This window comes from Chionomys nivalis, chromosome 4 (assembly GCF_950005125.1).
Source record: "Chionomys nivalis chromosome 4, mChiNiv1.1, whole genome shotgun sequence".
Classification (NCBI taxonomy): domain Eukaryota; kingdom Metazoa; phylum Chordata; class Mammalia; order Rodentia; family Cricetidae; genus Chionomys; species Chionomys nivalis.
Window position 1 is genome coordinate 7,358,374 of NC_080089.1, and position 22,737 is coordinate 7,381,110.

The 22,737-nt window shown below is 40.9% G+C and overlaps 1 protein-coding gene and 1 pseudogene across 2 annotated transcripts in view; one reads left to right on the plus strand and one right to left on the minus strand.

The window, feature by feature from the left end:
- Pdgfd (platelet derived growth factor D) overlaps positions 1 to 22,737 on the plus strand; it is a 215,166-nt gene that overhangs the window by 85,403 nt on the left and 107,026 nt on the right. The window lies entirely within an intron of this gene.
- LOC130872591 (proteasome subunit alpha type-7-like) lies at positions 14,006 to 14,508 on the minus strand (annotated as a pseudogene).

Here is a 22,737-nt window from a genome sequence, read left to right on the forward strand (position 1 = left end):
TTTTTAGCTATGCCCCATTATTTAGAGGCTCTTCTATCTGCATGAGATTTTTTTTATTTCTGTTTCTCTTGTGTTTGTCTCAGATGAAAGACTATGCATCACTTCTTATTCTAATTGCATCAATGCTACCATACTCTTTTCTATATCTTAGAAATGTTTGCGGAATGCATATCAGGAAGCATTAGCTGGCCTATGAGGATACAGCTGTAAATGATATGAAATGCCTCTAAAAGAGGACACAGGCATACACACAAATTGGGGAGGTTGGATATGAGGAAGAAACCACAGTCCAGTTCTGAACAGTGTGAAGGAAATCATGTATCAGGAGAGCAGATGTGAAAGACGGTGAGATCTGTTGAGGAGTAAAAGATTCCTGAAAGATCCAGGTTCAGCAAGAAGAGGGGTTGGTTATGTGGGTGCCAGATGTTGGAAAAACAAATCAGAAGGAGGAGAAGGATGCCCCAGTTTAACAAACTCTTCAATATTTAGAAATATATAATTTTTTAAGAGAAAACATAACAAAATATTCTGGGAAGAATATTAATTATATAGAGCATTTTTTGCCATAGATGTTTAGATCTATTCAGGCATTCAGTTTTTTTTTCATTGCTGTATGTGTGTTCACATATGCATGGGAGCATAGGAACATGGTGGCCAGAACTTGCCAATTGGGTTTTGACTTGACCACTTTCCCCTTTACATATATGGCAGAGTTTGTCACTAGGACCTAAGCTTGCAGACTCAGGTAGTCTGATTGCCCCAGCAGAATCAATCCCTTGGCTCCATCTCTGGGTGCAGGGATCATAAGGTGTTAACCAAGCCTGTTTGGCATTTCTTTGGTGCTAGGATATGAAATCCTGGCCTCACTGCTGTGCTGCAGGTGATTTGCCCATAGAGTCATCTCCCTGGGTCATTTGATTTCTTCACTGTATCAGTAGTCCTATGCTTTCCCAAAGCCAGTAATGGCTTCTCAAATTTGAGAGCAGCTGTTTATTGGACATCTTGGACAAGCTATTCTGCTCTAGAAGATACTAGGAAAGCTGGTATGACTGGCATTCGGTGATTTCCCAAGTACCATGGGACAGATACTACCAGGGTTGTGTGTGTGTGTGTGTGTGTGTGTGTGTGTTTATAAGCAGCTGAAATTATTTTTGTAGGATAAAAGGTGTTTTTTCTGTTGCTATTTTTTCTTTTCTTTTGGTTTTGGTAAACAAGAGTTGAAGGTTTACATTAAAAGAATGTAACATCTTTTAAGTGTTATCATTGCCTAGATACTAAACAGAATTAGCTTTCAGGAAGCTTGTTACCTTGCTGTAATTATTTAGTTTTTGTGGTGCTTTTGCCTTGATGCAGACTTTCTGTTGTACCTTCAACCCATAAGGAAACAAAGAGCTTCATGATCTGGCCAGTTAATTCTTATCACCCCTGACTCACAAGAAGGCAGACTTGACAAGAATCATCTGATTCAACCACCTATCAGATGTCTAAAACTTTTCACAAAACAGTTGGAATCTCCAAAGCTAAACAGTCTCCTCAGGCTAGTTGGTATTCCTGGTTTGTATATTGCTTAATTCATTGACTTTTCTCAGCAGTATTGGTGATTCAAATACCAGATGTATAATTTTCTTAACTCAAATTCTTAATTAAAAACGTCATCTGATTATGGAGTAAACATGGCAATTATAGACACTCCCAAACACTAAAAGTGTCGTAAATCTGCAGTGAACAGGTGCTGTCGACTGATGGCTGTAAATCCGCACTGCACAGGTGCTGTGCACTGATGACTGTAAATCCGCAATGCACAGGTACTGTGCACTGATGACTGTAAATTCGCACTGCATAGACACTGTGGACTGATGACTGTAAGCCCACATTGCACAGATGCTGTGCACTGATGGCTGCAAATCCACACTGCACAGGCGCTGTGCACTGATGACTGTAAGTCCACACTGCACATGTGCTGTGCACTGATGACTATAAATTCGCACTGCATAGGCACTGTGGACTAATGGTTGTAAATCCACACTGCACATGCACTGTGCACTGATGACTGTAAATTCGCACTGCATAGGCACTGTGGACTAATGGCTGTAAATCCACACTGCACATGCACTGTGCACTGATGACTGTAAATTCGCACTGCATAGGCACTGTGGACTAATGGCTGTAAATCCACAGTGCACAGGCACTGTGCACTGATGACTGTAAATCCACACTGCACAGGCACTGTGCACTCTTGACTGTAAATCCACACTGCACATGCACTGTGCACTGATGACTGTAAATTCGCACTGCATAGGCACTGTGGACTAAAGACTGTAAATCCTCACTGAACAGGCACTGTGCACTGATGACTGTAAATCCACACTGCACAGGCACTGTGCACTCTTGACTGTAAATCCACACTGCACAGGCACTGTGCACTGATGACTGTAAATTAGCACTGCACATGCACTGTGGACTGATGACTGTAAATCTGCACTGCACAGGTGCTGTGCACTGATGACTGTAAATCCACACTGCATAAGCACTGTGCATTGATGACTGTAATCCGCACTGCACATGTGCTGTGCACTGATGACTGTAAATCCACACTGCACAGGCACTGTGCACCGATGACTGTAAATCCATACTGCACAGGTGCTGTGCATCGATGACTGTAAATCCACACTGCACAAGTGCTGTGCACTGAAGACTGTAAATCCACACTGCATAGGTGCTTGTGGGGGACTGATGGGTATTGTGAGCTAACCAGATGTGCACATGGACCTAACTGGAGGTTACTGCAACTTTTTCCCCAGGAGTACTTTAAATATTCCCTGAAATTTATTTCTTGGCAAATGTAGCATAGAACATAATTGAACTTTTCTTTGTTAAGTGAGACTCCTGCACAGTCTTGTGACTATCATTCAGAAAATTAGCTCTCACTGTATAGCCTAAATACTCGGAAAATGGGGAGAGAACACTGATTTCACACATATGTATTTACACATAGACATCACACCCACACACAGTTACGAACAAACACTAAAGAGAGAACAGGGTTCATCTCACCTGTCTTTGAAACAAACACCAAAAGACTGATGAGATCCATAAGCAGATATGTAACTGAAGAAAATCATGAGATATCTCATCAGGCTTCAAGGAACTCAACTTCAATCTGCTCTTTATCCAGTGGAAGTCTAAGACAGAAAGTACATGCTTGTGTACACATAGAAAGCGGTAGGGAAGGAGCCTGACAGGAAACACGAGTGAAAGTACACATTTGTAAATACATAGAAAGGACAACTGAAAGATTTCATTACTGTCCTGCAAGGAATATCTCCATGGTCACCTTGATTGCTGCTGTTTATAAACCATTATCAACCCCCCCAAGTCTGTCTCTTGCTGTCAATGTGTTAAGAACACTTGTGTTTCACATGCCCATGTTTTCTCATAATCTTTAAATTGTAGTAAAAATGTTATCTTGGTCTACGGGGCTCATGTCATGTTGTTAAGACATGGATATTGATTATAAATTCTGAAATAATCATTTACAGTTTCTATAAATTTATTGCAAGTTTAAAACCTTGGATTAAGGACGTTTGATAAATTGATATTTATTTATTTGAACATTTTCAGTATACTTAGGAGAATGTTCATCTGGACCTCTTCACCATATATGGAAAATACATACACAAAACTAATGAAGTCTTAATACATTGAGGTCATCTTTATTTAAGACAAGCATTCAATCTGGTTTTGGTTTACTTTATCTCACTGTCCTTTAATCTCCTCATTTATGAACTATAGTCTCTGACATTTCAGAATTCCCATTCAGCCTGATCAAAAGTTCTAACATGCGTAAAGCCATCGCAACTTGTGTTTCTTACTTTGATGGAAATATCTGAAAGTTTTCAACACTGTATTCACGTGCCCTCTTGTTCTCATGGGAAGAAAAACACTTATAACCTCTTGTGGTCTTAATACTCAGTCAAGAAAATAATGCTTTCCAGGCACATTTTGGGGGCCTCTCTCTTCAAACACAGGAGCAAGAGCTTGCATAAGCTTAGAGAAAGCATCACTCTGAGGAAAATGAGGTCTGAACGTCAGAACATTCATTACTTCTTCATTATAATATTACTTTTGAAATTTTAGCTCTGCTACATTAAAACTCTTGCTGAGTTATTTCCATCATTAAATTTTTCTGTGTCAGATTTCTTGCCTTGCTCAACCTTGAGTTCTGCAAAATTCCTAACATGTCTCTTGTTCATGATATATGACAAAAAATAGGACTAAATAACAAAATGAACATAGATCTACAAAAAAGAGAACAGTACACTTGACAAAACTGTTAGTAAAACCTTTCACCTACCTCCACGTACATTTCCCACTGACGTGAGACCCACAATAAGATATGAAGCTATTTTTATTTGCTGGCTTTCCTAATCCTTTATTATTCGGAGCTTTGTCTTACCCTTGTCCCTCTTCACTCTCCTAGCCAACAAGTGTGAGACAATGCCATTCACCGAAAGCCTTTTGACTTAGTTTCACAAACTGTCCAGAAGTGTGTGGACAAGAATGAGTGATGGATGTTTCAGATTTGAAACTTAGAAATGGTCTGACAAACACATTATTAATTTTTTGCGGTGACTATTTGACGACTAATTTCCTTGAGCGTGAAGTTAGCTGGGGACATGAGGGCAGATGGAAGAATGGGAGCCAATGTCATCCTTCAAACAAGTGTGTACTAATGGAGATAAAATCCATGCATGCTGAGGTGTGTTATAGAATAGAAATTAATGACAGATGTGTAAGAGGTGCCGGTTACATTTGCGGAGTGTCGCATGCTGATGGGAGTTATTGGAACTATCCAGAATCCTCCCCTAGAACTCAAGGACTCAATCACATCTGCATTTGCATTGCACCTACTTGGGTTCTAGTGAAAATGTGTATCTAGATGTATCACACAACTTTTTGAATTTTTGTTTGGTTTTGCTACATGTAAGTTGTTTTGTCCATGTTTTCCCTGTGCTTGATATAACTACCAATATGCACTAAGATGGCAGAATTGACAAGAAGCAGCTCATCACCCCCACAATAGTATTCATCACAGGTACAAGCATAGAAGAAGCCTATATTTCCATCTGATCGCTAAAGTCATCACCTCATAAACAAAGACCCTGAGTCAAAACCCACATGGGTCTCAGCTCATCCAGTGAGTGTCGCTGAAGAATCCTTCAGTCATTGCCTTTGTGCTGCCCATCCCTCTTCACTTCTGGTCTTCTCTAGCCAGCTGGGGTATTCTATTAGCAAAGAGGGAGAGGCTTCATTGGGACTCCCCCCGCCCCCTGCAAAGTCATAACAGATGCTTTACATTGGGATGCATGTGATTGATGAATATCCTTTAATTTTGAAGAGTAGTCTAAAATGGTGTGACATATTTAGCAATAATATTAAAGAGAAGTATCTTAAAGTGGCCAGCTTTGGTGGTACTTACAGGCCTTTACCTCTGAAACATAAGACTCCTAACCTTTCAGACAGAGCAAATAGCATGAAGTCTGCTCAGTCAGCAACTGGTCAGAACACTTCCAAAGTTATTGCTTGGCAAGTCCCTTCGTTTGTGTGACATGCCAGACTTTTGTAGAATAGTTATGTATACTGAAAGATCCCAAGTAAATAAGAAAAGGCTCATTGTCACCCCAGACATGGCTATTTGGGTACTTTACAAATTACATGCATGAGAAGTACTGCTTCTGTAGCTGTCTCGTAGAGGACAGAATCCCCTTAGTGTTGATTATGTGGCTGTCCTGCTCTCAACAGCACCTGGGCTAACAGACTGCTGTGGTAATTAGTATGACTGAAGCCCATCTGCCTGTAAAATTTCCGTGTATTCCAGCCATGAAAATCAGAAACAAAGCCTAATAAATAAATAAATAAATAAGAACTTCATTTTTTTAAAAAAAGAAAAACATGAGCCAACTCACTTCTTATCTGTTCTCCCCCAGTATGTTGAATTTAACAACCTGGACATGGCAGAGTTCTCAGAGCACTGGTATGATGACAGGCCTATGGAATTTCTTATTATTAGGATGGTTGAGTTGAACAATATTCATGCCTCAGTGGTCTATGTCTATTCTGGGAGACGGGGCATAGAGTTTCCTTAACCATCCACTTTTCCACTATTATTTCCATTCAATCACAAATATTCTGTTTGACGTACCTCTTAACATTGCTACCTATTGATATGTTCTTGTGTACTTGGTATAGGAAAATATCCCTATACTCTCAGAGTATCTCTTTGGAGTATTGGAACTAAGCAGAGTGACAATGTACCCTGACTTCAAAACCAGGAACCTTGTTTATGATACTGAGGAAAAAACCGATAAGAGCATTGACTTTCTTCACTAGAAACTATAAATGAAATAAAACAAAATGTCTCAGGCAAAGCTAACAAACTATTCCTGAGGTCTTCATTTTTCTGCATTAAAAGAAAGTATGAAACAATGTTAATTTTTATTTTGCATACCAACTGCAGTGTTTTTGGTCTAGATTAGAGAGCCGCAGTAGGCCTGGGGCTATGAGACACTGGACCCTATGTTCTAAGGCTAACCGCAAATTACTATTTATGAAATAAATGGAATATACTGACATTAGAATGACATCAAAAAGTGAAGTCTTATTACAGTTCAGATATCTGATACAGACATTAGGTTCTGAGGCCTCGCTGTGGAGAAGGTTGTATTTGAGACCATCAGCACTTGGAGCTGCAGCAAGGCAGCCAAACACAAAGATAATGATGGAATTGAAGAACTGTAACTTGAGTTTATAACAATGGATATGGAGCGAATGTCTTCAAAATTAGTGGCCAGGCTCTACCTTCCTTGATAGAATTATAGGGAAGATGAGCTTTTTATGGAAGGACTTTTTAAATCTACAATAAATAACAACACACTAGATGAAATATATCCAATATGGAAGAATAATATTTCATACTTTAATGTAACAGATATAAATATCACACCTTGCCACAAAATCCTTAATATCTGTTCTTTGAAAATATTGATTTAATCTAGTTCTTATATCCAAAATAAGTCTATAAAACACAAACTTTAAAAAATATTACCTCATGCAAAAAGGCATGGTACTATATCCCTTGAAATAATAATGTTCTGTACCGATTATAGTTGTGAAGAAAAGCTCCCAGTACATCTTGGCACAAACCCTGGAATTGGAGCAGGGATACAAACCAAAGACATACAAAGCCCTTACATCAGAAGAGTTGGCACTAAGTTCTTGGGTTCCTCCCGACTTACCTGCAGGCCCATAGACCCATCAATACCTCTTTGAGCTTTGTTATCCTGTCACGTAAAACAGTAATGATGGAAACAATCTCCTTTCCAAATGCTCGGGTCTGGACTCTGTGGTCTATGTAGCAGAGAGCTGTGAGAGTATAGGACAGCAGTCACTGCCCAGAGGAGGGTGTACACGCTGCTATGGCAGGAACCCAGTCAAGGGGGAAAGGCCACGGGGCTGAGCTCTGCAGGCCTTAGCCTCCCCAGAGCTTCTGAGAACCTCTGAACAGACTACGGGGTCCATTGGCAGTCAGAACGTGTAGACAGGTCTCCCAGGAATGAGAGAAATGGGGAGACAGACATAGACAACTCTTCTGCTCCTCGGTGGCTGGATGTTGTCTGTTCCTGAAAAAGGCAGTATCAGGGAGTGGAAATGCTGTGGCTTCATGATGTTTATGCTTTGGGAGCAGCACTGCTTTCTGCCTCGTACATTGCCCCAAATCTACATGAATCCCAGTTTCGGACATATTCCTATGTCTAGAATGTTTGTGTCTCGGTTTCTCTATCCTTTGAAGTTTCCCAAGGTGAAGCTGTTAGCCGTTATTCTGATCTTGGTTCTCCCAAAGAATGTTCTAGCCACATGTCCAAGATGAACAATACTTTTGAGGAGACACGTGCTATGACTGAATTTGGCATGGTAGGTAGAGTCACATATTTTATCCATTGTGTTGATTTTTCCTAAAATACGCTCTTCTAGCACTTCGAATTATTCATGTAAAAAATCAGTGGATTGGGATCTCACATCATCAATCAAAATATCCATGCTTAGACCAGGGTGTCATGGGTGTTTAGCTGTGTCCCTTGGATTCATAGCATGCATTCCATGGCCATGCTCTCCATGTTTCCTCTGGATTGACTGCTTCAGAGTCAAAAGTGCCCTAACAACAGGTCTGAGATTTGTGCATGTTTATTTAGTAATTCTCTTACACAACCAAAGGCATCAGGCAGTCTCTCTTAGTCTTTCCTAACCCACTAAGTCCGATTAGTGCTGCCTGTATCTGTTCAGGCATCCACTAGAACATGGAAAAAGTACCAGACACCACGCATTTATAAAAGAAGGATCCTCCTTCCCCCATTAGCTAACAACCGCCACTGGCTCCTCAATGAGGGAACAGGGGCTGCAAGAGCACGCCCTCAAGTGTGTAACTTTTGTATTTTAAAGAATGATAGTGTTCATATCTTGCTGATGATGGTCAAGAAACCCTGAGGGGCTCATGCCATTTATGATCCTGTGTTAATTTGACAGTGTAACTGAGTAAGAACATGTTTTGTATTCACACAGCATCTTAAAATCAGGTCTTCTGTGGAGACTGAACAGATTTGACATTTATGTGTGCAAATGGGTAATTTGTATGCACATTTTTGACAGAGGTCGCAGTGTTTACCTCATTGTTTTGACAATATTAGCAAACATTAGAGACACTTAGCTCAGCAGAAGTTATTTGCATGCAATTTGAATATCAACCCATTGTGGTTCTTTGTAGAAAATTCCTATTCTCTGACCATTTGTGCCACATTTGCAATGTCAGCAAGATCATGATAACTGGATTAGAATCTTTTAGTTTTCTTCATATCATGTAATGTTGAAATATATTATTGAAGCACACGTTCAAGGATATTAATGACCTATTTGATCCAATACCTCTACTAAAAGAGATAGAAACCTCATTTTTACACTAAATGTCAAACTGCATTTTTTTTGTTTGTTTTGTTTTGTTTTGCAAGACAGGGTTTCTCTGTAGCTTTGGGGCCTATCTTGGAATGAACTCTTGTAGACCAGGCTGGCCTTGAACTCAGAGATCTGCCTGCCTCTGCCTCCCGAGTGCTGGGATTAAAGGTGTGTGCCACCACTGCCCGGCCCAAACTGCATTTTTAAAGAGATAGTAATGCTGTGGATTGCAGAGAGGGCCCTTACCGTGGGAGTTTGAATAATGCTATACCTGCAACACACACGTTATACGTGTGACATGTATGTTAAAGGTTATAGGCGCTTGTCTAAAGCAAGGGTACTTTGAAGAGATGTTTATGGTCAACATTAGTCATTTCAAGTTTTATGCTATTTGCTCAAAATCAACACTTTCTTAATGCCTCCCAGTAGGAGAATTTGAAAATGGCACTGTGACTCTGTCTTTGGTAAATGAATGAACAGGAAAAAGCCCGAATTGCAAAAAAGATGCTGAAACTCTAAAGTCAAGAGACACAAGGAGCTGCAGGAAGCAAGAGCCATGAATCTCAGAGCACACACAAAGAGGCTGGGGTCACTGATGATGGGATTGCAGTGGTCCTGCTCACCTGCAGGTCAGATGGGATTGCAGTGCTGCAGCCCTCCTGCTCACCTGCAGGTCAGATGGGATTGCAGCGCTGCAGTGCTCCTGCTCACCCGCAGGTCAGATGGGATTGCAGTGGTCCTGCTCACCTGCAGGTCAGTGGGATTGCAGCGCTGCAGTGCTCCTGCTCACCCGCAGGTCAGATGGGATTGCAGCGCTCCTTCTCACCTGCAGGTCAGATGGGATTGCAGTGCTCTGCTCCTGCTCACCTGCAGGTCAGATGGGATTGCAGTGGTCGTGCTCACCTGCAGGTCAGGTGGGATTGTAGAGCTCCCTCTCACCTGCAGGTCAGGTGGGATTGCAGCTCTCTTGCTCATCATCTGCAGGTCTTACTTAACAAGAACTCTGGGTTACTTAACTATACCTTTTTTCCAGAAGACACTTGAGGTCATATCTGCATCATAATTTTAATTAAATACAAAGCTTCAAAAAAGTGGGGCATTCCACTCTAGGGAGCCCACACATACCCAAAATGACTATAACTTTTATTACGTTAGTTCCTGCAGAATTTGACTGTGGTTGCCAAGTCAAAGGTTTGTGTAAATATGTTCTATTTCTTTGGGCAAAAGTTGTCCCATATTTTATTATTTCTTGGCTATCTGAAAATATACACCAACAAGCCTTCAAGAAAATAAACTAAAAATCTTTACCCTTTATATAACCATTACCCAATGGAATCCAGGAAATTTTAATAGCACCCAAAGTAGACTACATGATCCAGTGTGTGTTTGTATTTATGCCTAAATATAAATATTTGTTAACATTAGACATATGTGCTAAATTTTGGCTTAACATAGATGTCACAGGAACTAAGGCAAAAAAAAATAACATCACATAATTTTGTAAGTTTCAAGGTCAGCTTGTTCCTTTCTTATCACATAGTTGGAACCACATGTTTTGGAAGCAGACATTAAAAAAAAATAGAGGGATAAAAATCTGTACCTTGTGAGCGGCATAAAAAATATAGGCTTTGGTAATGTGGTACTTCTAAACAATAATCATGAAAGCATTCTTTTAAAAGCCGTTCTGTTTTTCCAATTTATTCAGACGGCGTAAATTAATGTTGTAGTCTTCCAAAAGGAGTTTGGTCAACTACTAATCTTTAGCAATATCCTGAAGAAGCCCATTAAGTTAGATTTTAAAGCACACAAAAGTAGGTGATCAACTGAATCCACACTGCAGAAGGAAACTCTGTACTTGCCTTTGTGCAGCTATTTTAATGAAACAAGATGAATATACTCAATATATTTTAGTCTACATACATTCTGTATTATGTCACATTCCTACTGCGTAGTAAATAATTAAAGTCTTCTGTTATATCCCACTTTGAAACATTCTTCATTCATTAATAAAGCATGTCTTTGTGTGTTACTTTCTGATTTTGTTGCTTGCTAAACCAACCAGGGTAGACAGTCAAGAAGAGTAGTCATTTCTATATATTGGAGCGCTGAAGAGGGTTGTCAGCACCTGGGAAACTAGGAGGCCTTAATACTCGCTTGAATATGCCGTTCACAGGTCTCAGTCATCAGCTCTTCTAATGTGCCTGTGATCACAGTGTATATTTTTCTTCTAATAATATCCATCTCAATAGCCATGTCTGTCCTAAATTTTGAAATATATTGTTATTGTGTATCTTAGTTAGCTGTTAGCATATTGAGCTATATAACAACCATCTGAAAACTCAGCAGCTTTAACTAGAAATAATGTTTTCTTTTTCAAATCTGGTGTTAGTGTGTTTGATCAAGCTAGTATAGCTTGGATGGGGCTTGCTCCTCTCTTCAAGCTAAATATAGGCCTACCCTGTACATGTACTCTGACCCTGCTCAGTAGAATGTCCTGTCCATGACATTCATGAACGCTCAAGACATTTAAATGAGAACACTGGAGAACCCTAAAGCTTGGCTCAGACTTAGAACTTCCCCTGAATATTCTTACCACAATCAAGCCATGTTCTCAACACCAGCGTCAGCAGGACAGGAGACTGAAACAATGACCCTACATGGGACATCACAAAGACATAAAAGGATTTTTAAAATACAGAGAGATGAAATGGAACACAATGTAATTTACCACTGGATGTTCTCAGGAATTCATCCCCAGGCCCTAGTCTCCCAAAATAATACTGTTAAAGATATTTTAGTAACAGCTAGTGAGTCAGACTGAGAAGAATCACTTCATTGCTTGCATTCCTGAAGCAACCGCAGCCCAGATGTGTACATGGGTGGGTGCCATTGTCTGACCCTTTATTTTTAGTCTGAAGATAAGGAAAAAAACTTTACTCATGTCTAGATTAATTACAGCTCAAAATGCTTTCTTGGTGTGTTAAGATGTTTCTGTTGCAAGAAGTTGTTTAGGAAGTTCATCTTGATTTCAACTTGGCCGCATGTTCTTAATACAATGCAGATAAGCCCTCTAGCCCTAGAGTATTTGGGAAAACAGGGCTCAGAACCCAGGATTTCAATGTGTTCCCCACAACTGATAAATCATGCAAGAGCCCAGAATGAATTTAAGATATAATGAACTTGATATCTTTTTATTGACATCCCTGTGTTTTTAAAACTATTTCCTTAGTTTTAGGAGCTTATGGAGGGAATTTCATGGTGGTGGAAGAGGTATGATATGTGGCAGTTCTATAAAATACACAAAAGAAAATGCTGATTGTAACCATTTCCTCAGCCTAGTGTTCTTAGGATAAAGTCATTTTTGTAAATTTAAATTTTAGCATACATACCCCATTGCCTATTTCCACAGGTTCTTGAAACATTTGTGTTTCTTTAAGTGTGTAAGTATCTGTTCAAAGTGCAACAAGTTAAAATAGCTACTGTGATTAATACGATTAATACTTGTGCTTCTCTATGGATTTTCTCATTCTTGTTGGACTAAAACTTTTAAAATATGTCTCCTTTTGTTACATTCTTACCCACTAAGCCATTTTGGAAGCCAAAATATTTTCAATTTTCATTCAGAACCTACCAATAAAAATCATCTATAATACATTAGAAAATACTAAATGAAGAGAATTTGGTGACACTATATGGATTGTATATGTCCTTTAGACTGCCTCAGTCATCTTAAACTAGCCAGAATAAAGTTAATGAACTAGCTCTCCAGCCTACTATGTCTAGAAACAATGTCAGGAGAAGTTCACGCATTAGACTGTGGAGGTACATCTCTGCAGTCCACTGCATCTGCTCTTGTGCCTGCTGCAGCTTCTGCAGCCCACTGCCTCTGTGCTGCTTTGTATTTGGTGGAAAAACATGCAAATTTCCGGGGTGTTTATCACAGCTGTGTACAGAAGTTTATATTGTCACTACTTTGCAAATGAAAAAAAAATGGCACCTAGGTTACAGGATATATTTTATCAATGACAAATGCAGTGGAGCAAACTCCATTCAAACACATTTCTTACTCCAGCACTTCATGGATGAGGAGTGGGAGTGGACTAATTTATAGCTGTGGTTGTGGGCCTGGGTGGTAGCTGGGTTGGTCAGCCTACCAGTTTTCCCTAGTCTTCACCACCAGGGAGAGCTCTCCAGCATTGCCTGGGCTATTTCTCCCAGTTCAGCAGGCAGCGTGCGGGTGGGGAGGTTGCTCTCCTGCTCTAACATGCTTGGGCCTGGGCTCACCTGCACTCCACCACCAGGGCTAACTATACTGTTTTCATAGGCAAGGTACAGCTCCCTCCTCTCCTGATTGCTGCATCTGGTGCAAGACAGGGCCAACTTTTCAGGGCTCATGTCTCCAAGGCCAACTTTCCCACCTCCCACAATGAGCGGGTATACTGTGTGACTCACTGGGCTGCACTAAAGCTTCCACACTGAGATGTTTTGTTTGTTAGATATTTTGGTTATTCTTTTAAATTTGGAGATTTTGACGGTGGGGATTGCAAGGGCAGAGGACTGAGGACAAGGGGGGGGGGCGGGATTATGATGCATGATGTGAAATCATAATCAATACAAAGTTAGAAAAGAACACACACATTTCTTTACATAGATTATGTGCGTCCCTATTTTTTCTTCTCAAACAGTGCTAGCTAATATGACAAGTACCCAGACATTTATTTCTTCTCCATGCTCAGGGCAAACATTTTTACACAATGTTCTTTACCATACTATATCTGGATGAATGCCATAATTTTGGGCACTTTTTTTTAGCTAATAAGTGTAGATGTTTACTCTCAGATAAGTTGACATAGACCCACAACACAGAAGTTGAAACCTGATGTAGCCAATGCTCACTTGATCAAAATGCTCTCTTTTGTTTCTTTTTTAATTTTCTTCTTTATCTTCTTTGATTTCAGCAACATCTCTATTTCTTCAGGATTTAGACTCTTAAGAGATGATCCTACCTCATGACAACAAGTTAAATGTTTTGGCCCCTTGAGTGGTCCCCTTCAAGAAGTGCCTTGATTACTGCTTTGATGATCAGATCATCAGTGTAGTTCTTCTCTAGAAACTCATGCACTGACTTGGTGCCCAGACCAAGTCTTGGTGCCTAAATGATGGCATTGGCACCAAGGTACAGTGTGTGCACAGCGGGTTGGTCTATTAGAGTCTGGAGGTGCCATCCAAGTTAAAACCCACAAGCAGGGCAGAGAAGTCAGATGGCCTCTGTCCATTGCTTTGAGTATAGCACTGCTTTAGACTGGCAATGTGGCTGGCAATGTCTACAGTGACTGGTTCCTCTCCAGTCAGACAGTGACTCTGGCAATCTACCCAGGCCCTGTTGATGACTATCCTTGCATCAGCAGCGAGGCCTGCAGAGGCCATGCAGACATTATAGTCCTAAGCACAGATCTTCCATACCATTCTTTCATTTTGTAGCTTTATCATTGATTTTTTCCACATCAAGAAATAACAATGTCCCTTCACTGAACACTAGCGTGGTGGAGCCCTTTTTGACCAATCCTGTGCATAGTTTACATGGAGGAGCTGGCCTTGGGTGAGAAGACAGTGATGGCGAGGCTGTAACTCATCAATGCAGACCAACTTTTGACCTTTTTATTCAGGATTAAATATGCATGATTTTTTCCAGCTTTATATTTTGTGAGTATTTATGTCTTTCATAGCTCTTTCACTGTAATTATCAAACTTTTCAAAATTTAACTAAATCATTAATCCAGTTAAATTTAATAGTGTGATAAAATTTGATGACTATAAGGAAAAAAATGTAATCAGTATTGAATTGTTTATTGACCAGGTCATGTCATGCTGACCTTACCTGTGCCAGGCACCATGCTATTCACTCGAGACTCAAAGTCGAATCTATTTCAAGTCTGCATCAGATGCTGGGTGTGGAATCAAGTAAACATAATCTGACTACGTACAGATTCTTCTAGAAAAATCAGCTGAAAACTATGCCTTCCCCATACAGAATTCAAGTATAATATGTATTTAAGGAACAGAAAAGGTTACAATGAACATAAAAAATGATGCCCATCAAAGGGAAGGCGGGCAAACTGTTGAGAGTTGGAGAGCGTGCAATTGATGGTCCTGATGCAGGGAAGAGCATGGATGGTGCAGAGCTTTGTGGTAGAAGAACAGGCAAATGGAGGAGTCCTTCCTGGCCTTTGGAGAAAAAAATGCCACCTAGCAGAGAAAAAACACTAACTAGTCAGCATCGTTAACCCTGTGCAGTAAACAAGGAGGAGTAAAAGCCAGGTGGTAGTGGTGCATGCCTTTAATCCCAGCACGGGTGAGGCATATGTAAGGAGAGCTTAGTGAGTTCGAGGTCAGCCTTGTCTACAAAGTGATTTCCAGGACAGCCAGGAATACACAGAGAAACCATGTCATGAAAAACAAACAAGCCAAAAATTATATAGGAGTACTGGGATAATTTGATGAACTGAGACAAAGACACGGTAAGATGCACAAAACCGGAAGAAGTGTTATCACAGCAGACCACACTAGAGTTATCAGGGCAGACCACTCTAGAGTTATCACAGCAGACCACACTAGAGTTATCACAGCAGACCACACTAGAGTTATCATGGCAGACCACACTAGAGTTATCAGGGCAGACCACACTAGAGTTATCATGGCAGACCACACTAGAATTATCATGGCAGACCACACTAGAGTTATCAGAGCAGATCACACTAGAGTTATCACAGTAGACCACACTAGAGTTATCACAACAGACCACGCTAGAGTTATCACAGCAGACCACACTAGAATTATCACAGCAGACCACACTAGAGTTATCACAGCAGACCACACTAGAGTTATCACAGCAGACCACACTCATGGCAGACCACACTAGAGTTATCACGGCAGACCACGCTAGAGTTATCACAGCAGACCACACTAGAGTTATCAGGGCAGACCACACTAGAGTTATCACAGCAGACCACACTAGAGTTATCACAGCAGACCACACTAGAGTTATCACAGCAGACCACACTAGAGTTATCAGGGCAGATCACACTAGAGTTATCAGGGCAGACCACACTAGAGTTATCACGGCAGACCACACTAGAGTTATCATGGCAAATCACACTAGAGTTATCAGGGCAGACCACACTAGAGTTATCACAGCAGACCACACTAGAGTTATCACAGCAGACCACACTAGAATTATCATGGCAGACCACACTAGAGTTATCACAGCAGACCACACTAGAGTTATCATGGCAGACCACACTAGAGTTATCACAGCAGACCACACTAGAGTTATCACAGCAGACCACACTAGAATTATCATGGCAGACCACACTAGAGTTATCAGGGCAGACCACACTAGAGTTATCACAGTAGACCACACTAGAATTATCATGGCAGACCACACTAGAGTTATCACAGCAGACCACACTAGAGTTATCACAGCAGACCACACTAGAGTTATCATGGCAGACCACACTAGAATTATCATGGTAGACCACACTAGAGTTATCACAGCAGACCACACTAGAGTTATCATGGCAGACCACACTAGAGTTATCAGGGCAGACCACACTAGAGTTATCACAGCAGACCACACTAGAGTTATCACAGCAGACCACACTAGAGTTATCACAGCAGACCACACTAGAATTATCACGGTAGACCACACTAGAGTTATCAGGGCAGACCACACTAGAGTTATCATGGCAGACCATACTAGAATTATCATGGCATACCACGCTAGAATTATCATGGCATACCACGCTAGAGTTATCATGGCAGACCACGCTAGAGTTATCAGGGCAGACCACACTAGAGTTATCATGGCAGACCACACTAGAGTTATCAGGGCAGACCACACTAGAGTTATCAGGGCAGACCACACTAGAGTTATTATGGCAGACCACACTAGAGTTATCAGGGCAGACCACACTAGAGTTATCAGGGCAGACCACACTAGAGTTATCATGGCAGACCACACTAGAGTTATCACGGCAGGCCACACTAGAATTATCACAGCAGACCACACTAGAGTTATCACAGCAGACCACACTAGAGTTATCACGGCAGGCCACACTAGAGTTATCACAGCAGACCACACTAGAGTTATCACGGCAGGCCACACTAGAGTTATCACAGCAGACCACACTAGAGGCATGAGAAATAAGTAGAGAAGAACATTTGTCCAATTCTCACTTCTGTGGTTGTCATAAAATATCCTAACAAAAAGCAACATGAGGCAGGAAGAAGTATTTGGGCTCCAAATCAAGCTTGGCAGAGACTGAAACTCAAAAAGACAGCCTTATCACATCCACAGTCAAAAGTGAAGAGAAATGAATGCATACATGCAATCTGCTTGCTTGCTTGCTTAGCCAGGTCTCTTCACTCATTCACTCATGGTCTAGCCTAGTGAATGGTCCAGTCCACAGCAGGCTAGATCAATTAACATTTGAGACAACTCCACAGTTGTGCACAAAGTCCAACATGATTAAGACCCTTCCTCGGTGATTCTCATAATGGAATGTTAACGTTTACAGCTAATCACCACCACATACTATGGCAGATGGAATGAGTAAAGGCTAGGAAAACAGACATGAGTGGTGTGGCCATGGTTGACTGAAACTTAACCTGAATGTCAGGGTGGCAGAACAGCCCGGTACTGTTCACAACAAGCAGGATTGTGCAAGCTGGGCAGTACTCTCAGAAGCATCAGTGTGCAGAGATTTGCCAACAAGATTACCCTACATGAATTTAACTGAGGTATATAAATCAAGCTTCAAAACAGCAATGACCTTGTTCAGCTAAGGGACTCATGACTAGCCTATTTTCTTCAGTACAGTGTGTGTGTGTGTGTGTGTGTGAGAGAGAGAGAGAGAGAGAGAGAGAGAGAGAGAGAGAGAGAGAGAGAGAGCGAGCTTTGGTGTTGTGTATTCACATATCCATGCCTTGCCTCCAGGATATTCTGAGTTTCATTTGTTTATTTTTATTGAAAGGACCTATCATTTCCCATCAAGCATCAAGTCACAAGGAACAAAACAGCCTTTATTTGCCAAAGGTTTCAGTCTGAGAAGTGAGGGAAAAGGGAGAGAATTAGTGTTTCAGAAGGAGTCAATATATGATGGCCCATGATAAATTTTCCATCAGAATACCTAAGAAATTTGTTTATCCTATCTTCATTCAAACCTTACGAAATAAATGTTAATCTTAATTTCTTACATCTAAACATCTGCCTATGAAATAAACAAGAAAAAAACCCACTTCTCATAATTATTCACCAGTAATAACAGCAATAACCATTGTAACACTTTTCTCTCTACACAGCAAAATGTTGCCATTATACCTTACAAAACAGCATCTTCAGCAGTAGCCATGAGCTGGTCTGTAGTATAACAGTGGACACCGACATTCTGTCAGTCTCTAATAGGTATTTTGAGGTCCAGCTCTTATAAAGGTTATCACCTTGGTATATGTATTGAAATTCCTTTTTCTTTTGTTTCACTTTGCTTTCGTTTGGTTTGCAGTGCTAGAGACAGGCTCAGAGTCCTGTGCATGCTTTGCTCATGTCTATTACTGAACCACATCGCAATCCCTTGTAATAATACAAGACATGAGCAACATCCCTGAGTCTTTCCAAGGCATGCCACACACTAACAATTCCCCTAGTAGAGGAAAAGATCAATATTTTTGCATTTTAATTATTGTTTATGGAACATTTCCATATGTGAGTGTGTGGGGTTCATGTAGTTTATTAATTAAAAGGACTTTTGGTGATGTGTTTTGAGGTCATTTGAAAAAATGGTCACTAAAGGCATGGCAGTATTAGGCGGTGTGGCCTTGTTGGAGGAAGTGTGTCACTGTGGATGTGGGTTTTGATGTCTCATATATGCTCAAGCCACACCCAGTGTCTCAGACCACTTCTTGTTGCCTGCAAGTCAAGATGTAGGAAATTGGGTTACTGAATGTCACCATGTCCCACCATGTCTGCCTGCGTGTCACATCACCATGTCCCACCATGATGATTGTGGACTGAAGTTCTGAAAATGTAAGCCAGTTCCAATGAAATTATGTTTTCTTTATAAGAGTTGTTGTGGTCATGGTGTCTTTCATCGCAGTAGAGACCCTAACTAAGATAGAAGTTGGTACCAGGGACAGGGGTATTGCTGTGGTAGGTCTGGCTGTGCTGTTGTCTGAAGGAATGAAGACTTTAGGAGTTTGGGTTACAAAAGCAGCGGAATACTTTCAAGTGCTGCTTACTAGGCTATACTAGTAGGAACATGGAAAGCAGTGGTGCTAAGATTGATTTAAACTGTGAGTGACTTAAAGAGATTTCAAAGGAGAAGAATTTTACTATGTTGCCTAGAGGCCATTCTTATGCTATTTTGGTGAAGAAAGTGGCTACTTTTTGTCCTTGTCAGAAAAGTTTTTCTGGGGCTAAAGTGAAGAGTTTTGGATTAATTCCCTTGGCAGAGGAAATCTCAAAACAGCCTGGTATAGACTCTGTTGTGTGGTTACTCCTGTTAACTCTAATGAAGCAAACCGAGAAAGGAAATTTGAGGAGAAAATGAGCACCAGAAAGTGAAGTGGAGTTAAATCCTGTGTTTAAGAAGATGAACAAAGTAAGAAATGGAACAGAGGGAGTGCTGACCTCAGGGCAAGATCCCACCCAGCTAAGTTTCCAGATTGTGAAAGGAATTAAAGAAAAGCTTAAGGCCAGATATGGTGGTGCACACCTTCCATGCCAGCACTCAGAAGACAGAGGCTGGCAGATCTCTGAGTCTGAGGTCAGCCTGGTCTAGAGATCCAGTTTCAGGACTGCCAAGTGTAGTCAATGAAGAAATCCACCAAAACCATAAAATTGGTGAAGATGTAATTGAACAAGGGGACCATGTTTCAGGTCCAACAAGTAGCAGAAGTTAGCGCTTAGGCCACATAGTTCCGGAGTTAATGATAGAAGAAATGAGTGATAGGATTTGCCTCCATGCCTGAGGAAAGCCACTGAGGCCAGTCATGTGTCAGGGGTGTCCCTGAATGGAGGCCCAGAGAGGTCATTGTGTGAAGCTGTGAAGGTGAAACCTAGTTTGTCGTGGGCACCCCAAAGTGTTGGGAATGCCAAAGTCATGAGATACCTGCCAAGGACAGCTGCTAACTGTGTAACCAGACCCAGAGAAAGAAGTGTTTGTAGTCAGCAAAGCTGAGGGGAGTCAGGGGTTTGAAGAGACTTTTGACATCTGGTATGGAGATGCAGAGTTTGGAGTTTGCCCAGCTTGTTTTTGGTCTTGCTTTGGTCCAGTATTTCCTCACCATGTTCCCTTCCCAAAATTTTGGAATGGTAATGAATATCCTGTGTCACTATATGTTGGGAGTATGATCTTTATTTTCCAGGGGATTACAGCTAAGATACTACATGAATCTCAGAAGGGACTTTGAACTTTAGATTTTTAAATAAGTTTGAGACTGTTATAGACTTGGGGGACTTTTGAAGTTGCACTGAATGCATTTTTGGATTATAATAAAGCTACAAGCTTTTGGAGGTCAGGGAATAGATGTGGTCCATTTGAGAGAAAATGACCCCCAAAGGGAGTGGCATTCTTAGGAGGAATGACTTTTGTTGATGTGGATGTGGCCTTGGAGGAAGTTTGTCATTGTGGAGGCAGGCTTTGAGGTCTCATATGCTCAATCCACACCATGTCTGCCTGTATGCCACCATGTACCACTGTGATGACAATGGACTAAACTTGTGAAAATGTAAACCACTCCAATTAAATGTTTTTTCTTTATAAGAGTTGTTGTGGTCATGGTGTGTCTTCACAGCAATAGAAACCCTAAGACAGGTTGGTTAGAACTAGAGAAGGTAAGAGAAGATTGACATTCCAGTGCGCTAAGACTCCACTTACAAAAATAACTAATTTCTAGTATTTATTTCTATAAACTGAATGATGAAATACACAGGAGAAAGATCCAAGTTATAATTAAGCGGTGTGCACTTTAGTTGTTTGTATGGCTATAACAAAATAACAAGACAGCTTATGAAAAAAACAGACATTTCTTTTATTTCCTCATAGTTTTGGAAACCTAGAAGTCTAAGATCAGGGTACCAGCAGGTCTGATATCTGGTGAGGGCCATTTCCTGAGTTACTGATGGCACCTTGTCATCATGCCCTAAGTTGGTAGAAAATTCTAAGGGTACCTCTAGGTATTCCTTCATAGAGTCACTAATTTGTCCATGAAGATTCCACTCTTTTGACCTAAGTATCTCTCAGATGACTGTGCTCCCTTGTAAGATCAGCACGCAGCTTATGATTTCAAAATACAGCATTAAAGGGAACAAAAATATCTCACTCTTGCACAGAGATTTTGGAGTATTGAAAAAAAAATGAGTAAAGACTTCTTCATAGAACTTCAGTGAACTAAGATTCCTTTGTAGTTGTGACATGCTGTGATGGTTAGCACTGTTGGTTTCAAGGGATCTACACTGTCTAGAAGACAAACCTTTGGCATGGTCTCTGGAGGACTGTATAGGGTAACTTCACTGAGGTGGGAAGATCCACAGTATGTGGCCCATGTCATTCTCTGGACTGGGATCTTGATCTGAACAAAAAGGATAAAGATAACTGAACGTGGGGTTGATCACACCCCTTTCCAGTCTGTAAATGTAATGTGGCCAGCCAGCCATCCTCTTGCTCTGGCTACGGCCATATCATTTTTACCCAGATGGAAAATATTTCCTTGAGCCAGGAGAAAACTTTCTTCTTTCAATTGTTTCTTATCAGGTTGTGTCTTTTGTGACAGCAGAAGAAAACCTGCTAATAATGCTCTCAAAGCGGGTTTTCCTATTAACACCAAATAGACTACCCCAGGAGGGAACAACAGACATGCCAAATGACTCACAGCTGCTTCAGAGAGCTCTGCATTCACCCAAATTAAAGGCACCTCTTACTTCGTATGTGATAAACTCATCACCCTTATACTGTCACTGTCTCTGTCACTATTATCTTTGTCCTCAGTCCTTGCCAGCTTGGATTAAGGAACAAGAGTATTAGGTACTTGAATATATGTTCTGTTTCAATAGAAGAGAAGCTCTCTCCTGTGGTCATGTTTGCTATGGTCTGGAGAGTGAACCACAATAGCCATGCTTTCATTTTCAAATAGGAATTTGAAAGTATATAGCAAACCAAAGTAAAGAGCAGATAGAGACAGAGCAGACAGCAAGACGCCATCAACTCCGGAGGTTGTACAACATCACACAGAGGTGGCTGGGTGCCTTGTCTCAGAAAGTAAACAAGAGTAGCATTATCAAATCTGGAATTCCCAAACATCCAGAAGAAATTGACTGGCAGACTTGAAGCAGTCAGCTTGAGAGCCTGGCTGAGCCTTCCCTTCATGGCTGAACCTCCAGTTTCTCTTTCCCACATTTTGATTTTTTATTGCATTCCCAATAATAAACTCTGTTGCAGCTGTTCCCAAGGACACATTTTAACTCTTGGGTTTTTTTGCTGTTCCTCGTCACAGAGTTAGAGTGTCCATCCCACCCTTGTGCAGAGTCTTAGGACAGACCAGAGAAGGCCTTTTTGCTCACACAGTCCTTTTTCATATACGTCAAAACAGCACTTGACAGTTTGTCAAAATGATAAATATTGTAGTGCCATACAACAAAAGTATATGCTCAACTATGTTCATAGCAGCATTGTTTGTAAT